The sequence below is a fragment of the Chrysochloris asiatica genome, unplaced genomic scaffold (genome assembly GCF_000296735.1).
Source record: "Chrysochloris asiatica unplaced genomic scaffold, ChrAsi1.0 scaffold00304, whole genome shotgun sequence".
Lineage (NCBI taxonomy): Eukaryota > Metazoa > Chordata > Mammalia > Afrosoricida > Chrysochloridae > Chrysochloris > Chrysochloris asiatica.
The window spans coordinates 3,114,997-3,121,815 of NW_006408822.1; positions in this window are offsets into that span (position 1 = coordinate 3,114,997).

Here is a 6,819-nt window from a genome sequence, read left to right on the forward strand (position 1 = left end):
ATCTATCTATCTATCTATCTATCTATCTATCTATCCCGGGGTTGTATAGCCTATCCACACCACCACCAAAAGGGGATGTTGCTCTATTTGCTGAACTCATCCCCCTAGCTCAACTAAACCGGCGACAGTACTTCTAGTGGTTGTTAAGTGCCGTCGACCCTGTCTGTATAGGGTTTCTCAGGAGCTACTGGTGAGTTTAAACTGCCGACCTTGTAGTCCAGTGCTGACAAAAAGCGCCACACTAGGAATCTAAACAGCCCTATACAAGAACTGTTTGTCTCTGACTCAAACCAATCCCTTCAAAACAAACAAACAAACAGAAGTTCCAGGTTATTCTACTGAACCCCAATCCCGGCACTCTGTTACTCAGCAACTCAGGGCTGCACCTTACCCAATTTCATTGCCCCAAATTTCCGTCATGAGCCGCGCCCCCTTCTCAAAAACCCTCAGGAACTCGTAAGCATTGAACTGACAAGGCGCAGCTTTCAGTTCCATCACCAGACCCACTCCCTGCCAGTCAGTTCCACCACAGCCCCAAAGTTAGGCCCAATCTTTACAGATCCTTACCGCGCCGGGAAAAAGCACTCTGGGACCAAGGACCCTAGCGTGCCTCGCTCGGGCCATCCAGTCAACGGCCGCGGAGCTACGCCAGAACTACAATCCCCAGAATCCTCGCAGCAGGCGATTTTCATTGGTTGTCACAAGAGCTCCTCCTCCATGATCCAGACAATAGCGATTGTGACGATAACCTCTCCATTCTCTCTTCTTCAAACACCTATGTATCAAGCTGGTAGCGGTTCCCCAGTGAAGCCTCTCCCTTCAGCCGATGGGCCTCACAGACTACACTTGTAAGAAGTTTATGCGGCAGCTTTCACTGACGACTTCCGGAATCCACTATTTAGCACACGAAATTACTGTAAGGCGCTTCCTGTTGGGGGCGTGTGACCAACCTCCCTGCTTGTTGGAAAGCTGGCTTTTAACCTAATTTACGTTGTTGGACTCCTGGTGTCGCTGTAGGATCAGCACTGGATTACGAAACACAAGGTGGGCAATTCAAACCCACCAGCTGTTCTGGAAAACGCTGTACAGGGTCATTGAGTCGGAATCGACTCTGGCACTTACCAACAACGACAAGCTGTTGGATGGAGTCTTGGTGGGGGCGCTGTGGGATAATGCACTGGACGGCAAGGTCGCTTCCAACCACAAGGTCGATCAGCGGTTCAAATTCACCAGCCACTCTTTGGAAACCCGATACAGGGTCGCTATCAGTCGGAACCGACTCCACGACACTTACCAACAAAATGCTGGTCTGGGAACGTCAAGATTGGCGGTTCAAGTCCACCAGCAGCTTCTTGGAAACCGTATATAGGGTCGCTGAGTCAGAACTGACTGGACAGCACATAACATTCAGCTAAAGCGTTGTTTTCTGAGCAATAGCTTGGTAACATACACCTCATCATCCATGAGCCCCATGTAAGCCTGGCCTTGTTCTGCCCTGTGGTCAGTCTCATTTACTTACAGGACAGACAGACTGAAAGCAAAGCAGGCTTCATTAAGCCTTTACCCTCAACTCTAGCGCTGCCCTCTATAAAAGCCTTGTGGAAGTTAACACCTTAAGTAGCAAACGTTCGTCTTGATCATGGAGAACGAAATCCTAACACACAGGTTAGAGTCTGGCTCTCTCGCTGTTTTTTCCAGGACCCTGACTGAAAACTATACCTCTGCAACATGCCAATTGGGATTTTGCACATTAGGTGTACTTGCTCATGGAAATGCATTTACATGGTAAGAATATGTAAAAAATTAAATTTTCACTGTAGGATACTACATACCTTCTTATTCCATTTCTATAATATTCTCAGACGAAACTACAGTAATGGAGAACTGGTCTGTGGTTACCAGGGAGGGTGGGAAGGTATTACTTACTACAAAAGGATTGCACAAGAGAGACTCCTGAATTTATAGAACTGTTCAGTGTGCTGATTTGGTTGTGGTTAAAACTAATGAAATTGAACTCCCTACGTAACATTTAGGTGTGGCACTGTGGGTTAATGCATCAGACAGCAAAGTCATTTGAACTACAAGGTTGCCAGGTCAAGCTCCCCAGCCGCTCCTTGGAAACCCTATACAGGGTTTAAAAACAACAATAACCTAACATCTGATACAAATATCAGTTGGAATCAACTCAACAGCATTTAAAAACAACAATAACCTAACATCTGATACAAATATCAAATCAAAATGAATCATAGACCTAAATATAAGTACTGATTGAATGGTACTGATTGAAAGATTCAACACAAGATTAACATAGAATAATCAGTTGAATTCCTTTATACTAACAGAGCTCTGGAAAGGAAATCGGGAAAACAATACCACTGACGATAGGAACCAAAAATATGAAATACTTAGGAGTAAATTTAACGAGAGAAACAAAAGACCTTTACTAAGAAAACTACAAAGCATTAATACAAGAAATCAAGAGACCTACATAAATTGAAGAATATGCCATGCTCTTGGATAGAAAGACTTAAGATGGTGAAATATCAATACAACCCAAAGCTACCTACAGATATAATGCAATCTTAATCCAGATTCCAACCTTATTCTTTAAAAAAACCAGAAAATGAATCAACTTTATATGGAAAGCAAAGAGGCCCCAGAGAAGCAAAGACTACTTATGAAAAGCAAAGTAGGAAACCTCTGACTTATTTATCTTAAAACCTAATTCATAGACATCAAAACAGACTGATGCTGGTACAATGACAGACAGTGGAACAGAATTGATCATTCAGAAGTAAGTTCATCTTCATAGCTGATTTTTGACAAAGAATCAAAATGCATAAATGGAGAAGAGACAATCTCTTTAACAAAAAGTATTGGCAAAACAACATACTCTTGCAGGAAACGGAAACAGAGTTCATAGCTCTTATCACATAAATGAACTCAGATGGATCGAAGACCTGACTACAAACCCTAGAACTATAAAGATCATCAGTGAAAAAATAGGGACACACCTAGGGGCTCTAGTACATGGCATAAACACACTATCAAATATAACTTTGCAGTTAGCAGTTAGCAGAAGACAAACTAGATAGGTGACAGGACCTCCTAGAAATTAAATACTTGTGTGCTATAAAAGATTGTAGCAAAAGAGTAAAAAGAGAACCCAGAGACTGGGGGCAAAAAAAAAAAAAAAAAAATGGCAGTAACATAAAAGACAAGGGACTAATCACTAAAATGTAAAGAAAACTTCAATACCTCATCAAGAAAAAGACAATCCAATGTTAAAATGTCATAGAACATGAACAAACACTTCACCAAAGAAGACATAAGGCGACCAATAAACAGACGAAGAAATCCTCATGATTATTAGCCATTGTTGTTGTTGTTAAGTGCCATAGAGTCAGTTCTGACTCACAGCCACACTGTATAGGGTTGTTAAGGAGCCGCTGGTGGGTTTGAACTGCCAACCATTTGGTTATCAGTGCTTATCCTAGAGTGCCACATCAGGACTCTGCTGTAGAGATATAAATCAAACAACAATGATAACTCATCCCAGCATTAATACAAAGTTCAAATAAAAAACAAACAAATGCTGCAGAGATGTAGAGAAAGAAACTGGAACTCTCTTACATTGTTGGGATTGTAAGCTCGTACACATGCTGTGGAAAACATGTCACTTCCATTAAAAGTTGGAAATAGAAATACCATATGATATAGCAATCCCAGTACTAGGCAGAGAAGAGTCACGACACAGATATAATGCAAGCCTATGTTCATCTCAGCACTGTAACAATAGTAAAAATGAAAACAACCTAAATACCCACCAACTGAAGAAATGGATAAACTATGACATATACCCAGTGGAATATAACAAGGAGTCTGCAAAACACCTCGTAGATGAATCTGGAGGACATTATGCTGAGTCAAGTAAGACAATCACAACAGGACAAATAGTGTATGAGATTACTATTATTAAAAGTCAAAAAAAGGTTTCAAACAAAAAGAAACATTCTTTAGTGGTTACTGGTGTGGCACTGTAAAATAAGCATTGGACTGCTAAGCACAAGATTGGTGGTTCAAACCGTCCAGTTGCTCCTCAGAAACCCTATCAGGGTCCCTATGAGTTGGGATCAACTCAGTGGCACTTAACAACTGCAGAGTCACTTCCAATTCATAGCAACCCTGTGGAGGGTTTCCAAGGAGCAGCTGGTGGGTTTGAACCATCGATCTTGCAATTCAAACTGACCTTGCAGTCCAGTGTATTATCCTGCAGCGCCATTAGAAACATATTGACTTGGGTGAAGGTGGTGGCAATATGCAATAAGAGGGAAGTTAGCAAAAAAAAAAAAAGATAAAGGCAAAGGAAGACACGAGGAATACAAGAGTTGAAAGAGACAGAAAAATACTATTATATACACAATCCTAGAATAACAATAACCTATGAGTTGGTTCCTAGATAGGCACAAAAGTTGAGCAGGAGAATGGGACTATACCCACAAATAAATATGTGGGTTTGACAGGATATTTCTATAAATAGTATTTACCTGTTCTAAAATATATCCATGAATGAAGTAGAGTATGCAATACAAGGAGCAGTTAGTTATATGTTATTGTTAGGTGCCATTGAGTCAGTACCAATTCATAGCAACCTTATGCACAGCAGAACGAAACAATGCCCAGTAATGATCAGTACATCTTAATTTCATGTTTGATCAATTTCAGACTGGAGAAATTGGTAGAGTACTTCTATTTCATCCTCACTAGCTTTAGTCGTTAGTGTGTAAATTTGAATAATAGTGGTTAAATGGTCTTCCCTGTAGGTGCATAGATATTATCCTATCAGAGACAGCGTTGTACCTCATGACTGATCTGGATATGTTCTTTTTGACAATGAATGCAACAGCATTCGTCTCCAATTTGTCATTCCCAGCATAGTAAACCATGTGGTTGTCAGATTCAAAATGGCCAATACCAGTCCATTTCAGTCCATTATGCATTACTCACTAATGCATAAGATACTGATGTTTATGCATTCCATTTCATTTTTGACAATTTCCAATTTTCCTAGATTCATACTTGTACATTCCATGTTCTGGTTATTAATGGATGTTTACAGCTGTTTCTCTTCATTTTGAGTTTTGCCCCATCAGCAAATGAAGACCCTGTGGACTTTACTCCCACGTGCTTTTCTTCATTCATATCATGGTCAACTCTACTTTGAGGAGGCAGCTCCTCCCTAGTCGCATTTTGAGTGCTTTCCAACCTGAGAGGCTCATTTTCCGGCACTGTATCTGACAGTGTTTCTCTACTATTTATAAGATTTTCAGTGACTAAATACTCGGAAGTAGTTTGTCACTCCTTTTTCCTAGTCTGTCTTCATCTGGAAGCTCATCTGAAACTTGTGCACCATGGGTGACCCGGCTGTTATTTAAAATACCCGTGGCATAGCTTCCAGAATCACAGCAACTCACAAGCCACAGTACGACAAACTGACAGATGAGTGATGGACCATATGGATGACACCAACTCTAGTGATGCCACTGAAATAAACCCCAAATTCCAGTAGATTAAAGCAATAGTCCAGCAAGATGGCGGACTAGACAGACACACTACAAAGACCTGCTACAATAAAGATTATTGCTGTTGTTAAGCAGCATTGAGTTTGTTCCAACCCATAGCAACCCTGCATAGGTTTCCAAGGAGCAGTTGGTAAGTTTGAACCACCACCCTTGTAGTTAGCAGTCCAGTGCTCATCCTATACCAGCACAACACCAGGACAACAAAGATACCAAGAAACCAAATGATACAGATTTAGATGATAATGCTGGAATCCTAAACTCAGAGAAAAGGCTAGAAAAGTAGATAGAATACTGACTAGAAACTGAGCAGGCAGTGAGAAAAGGACAGGTGGCCGAACTGTTGGCTAGCCTGACTTCATGAGAAAGGTGCACTTCTCTCATTCCCACACTTCTCTAGTGGCCAGAGGCATGACAAGCCCAGCCCACACTTTCATCCATTCCAGCACAGCCCCTTCCATGCCAGAGGTCATAGGTGCACCATAGTGAGTCAGGCACCTGGTGAACTGTGCTTCTTCAGATGTGCAGAACATGCAGAGCCAGTCCCAGACTAGCCCTAGACTAGTAGGAACTCTTAGAACCAGCCTCTCTGCCTCCAGCTGCCCTCTGCGACTGAGTCCTTCTGGGAATCAAAGACTCAGCCAACTTTAGGGCCTGCATGAACTCCTACCGCATTCAGTGCCCTTAACATAGACAACACCTAGGACTACAGGAACTCCATCCAGGACAAGGCATGCCACCTTCTCATCCCTCCCCCTCCTATATAGTGAGCTCTTGGCTGGCAGGAGCCTCCCACAGCTTTCTCCTTTCTGGTTCTGGCCCATGCCCTAGTTTTTCTTTTCCTTTTTTTTTTTTCCCTTGAATATGTACTAAAATTTAATCGTCCGTAGAAATTGTAATGTAAATTGTAATGTAAAGTAAAATCAAGAAACAATGTTAGAGTTGGTTTTGTTGTTGTTGTTAGGGACCATCAAGTCAGCACTGACTCATAGCGACCCTATGCACAAAAGAACGAAATACTGTCCTGTCCTGCACCAACCTCACAATCATTGCTAAACCTGAGCCCGTTGCTGAAGCCACTGTACTAATCCATCTAGTTGGAGGTCTTCCTCTTTTTCTCTAATTTTCCACTTTACCAAACGTGATATCCTTCTCCAGGAACTGGTCCCTCCTGATAATATGTCTGAAGTATGAGAGATGAAGTCTGGCCATCCTGGCCTCCAAGGAACATTCTGGC